Source organism: Pteropus alecto, unplaced genomic scaffold (assembly GCF_000325575.1).
Source record: "Pteropus alecto unplaced genomic scaffold, ASM32557v1 scaffold97, whole genome shotgun sequence".
In the NCBI taxonomy this organism is placed as follows: Eukaryota; Metazoa; Chordata; class Mammalia; order Chiroptera; family Pteropodidae; genus Pteropus; species Pteropus alecto.
This window is the reverse complement of record NW_006439713.1, coordinates 4,019,597-4,021,270: the sequence shown is the minus strand read 5'-3', so window position 1 is coordinate 4,021,270 and position 1,674 is coordinate 4,019,597. Positions and strand designations below refer to the sequence as shown.

The 1,674-nt window shown below is 46.5% G+C and overlaps 1 protein-coding gene across 1 annotated transcript in view; it reads right to left on the bottom strand.

Moving 5' to 3' along the window:
- Positions 1-1,674, bottom strand: part of KCNJ6 (potassium voltage-gated channel subfamily J member 6) — a 145,206-nt gene that overhangs the window by 38,910 nt on the left and 104,622 nt on the right. The window lies entirely within an intron of this gene.

Here is a 1,674-nt window from a genome sequence, read left to right as displayed (position 1 = left end):
TGTGTGTATGTGAGTGGATGGATAGATTAGATAGATAGATAGATAGATAGCTAGATAGATAGATAGATAGATGGATGATAGATAGATAGACAGACAGACAGACAAGTAGGTAGGTAGATAGATAGATAGATAGATAGATAGATAGATAGATAGATAGATAAGTAATGGAGGGAGAAAAATCTCTTCCTTAATGTAGAAAGAATCACGAAGTTAGAAAAAAAATCACCGTTTGGTAACCATCCTCATAATCATTGATTCAGGTAAGAATCAGTAGATGCTAAGATGAAAGTTTGAGGAGGAGCAGCATGTTTACATGGTCTCAAAGTATCTACCCACAAGACACTTCGCTATCTACCCCAGAGTGGAGAATAATAACATGACAGTGGAGAAAACTGGTAAGCAGCCCTTAGCCAGTTATTGAAGTTAATCACCCCAGTTGGGAAAAACTGACATCACGTGCCTCCTGACATGCTGTACTGAGAAGGACACAGAAACACTTCTGTTGCATTCTTGTGAAAAATGCATAATCCGAATTTAATCACGAGGAAACATGAGAAAAATACAAATGGAGGGACATTCTGCAAAGGAAGCGGTCTATACTCTTCAAAAAAGTCCTTGTCATCAAAGTCAAAGACAGACAGAGAAGCTCTATGAGATTATAGGAGACCAAGAGATGTGACAACAAAGTGTGGCCTGGAATTTTCTTTGACGATAAGAGAAATTATTGGGAAGATGGGCAAAATCGGAATCGAGCCTGTAGAAGAGAATAAAATTATAGCAATATCAGTTTTCTGCTTTTGATGATTATACCGTGGTTTCGTAAGACTGTCTTCGCATTCACGAAATAGGCACTGGAGAATTTGGGGTGAAAGTGGCATCATGTCTGCAGTTGACTTTCAAATGATTTTAAAAAATCTCGAATGCATATATACGTGCGTACACACATGTGTCTGTGCTGGTATCTGTATCTAGATCTAGAGAGAACAACCCCAGCACACCTGGTAAATGCAGAAGGTTCTTCCTGTCACCCCTGTCCCATGACACGGCGTGGCTAACAGGCTCGTGCGAGGATCTGAAATGGTTAGCTATGCTGAGCGCCTCTGATTGAACTCATCACCAGCGCTGGTCCTGACGCTTTTCAAATGGTTGTCAAAGACCTCCGGGCCTGGTTTGGATCCAGAGGGACAGGCCAGGAGGTGCCTCGACAGGTCCCTGAGCTGTCACCAACATGCACTGTGGTCTTCACGTGCTCAGCACGGCGCTGAGGGGCGAGGGAAAGAGACCAGAGGATTCGGGTCTCACCACTGTGTAGCTTACAGTGGTAATGGAGGTGACGATGACACTCAGGAAAGCAGGAGACAGCACGGGACCCGAGGTGGGGGGGATCACAGGGGAACACAGGGCCAGCTGCGTCATGCGAGGCTTCCCGGAGGAGGCGGTGCTTGACCAGAGGATTCGGGTCTCACCACTGTGTAGCTTACAGTGGTAATGGAGGTGACGATGACACTCAGGAAAGCAGGAGACAGCACGGGACCCGAGGTGGGGGGGATCACAGGGGAACACAGGGCCAGCTGCGTCATGCGAGGCTTCCCGGAGGAGGCGGTGCTTGTCAGACCTTACAGGGTGTGGAGAATTTGGGTTGTGGGGAATTTCAGCCACAGAAACAGTGTGCGT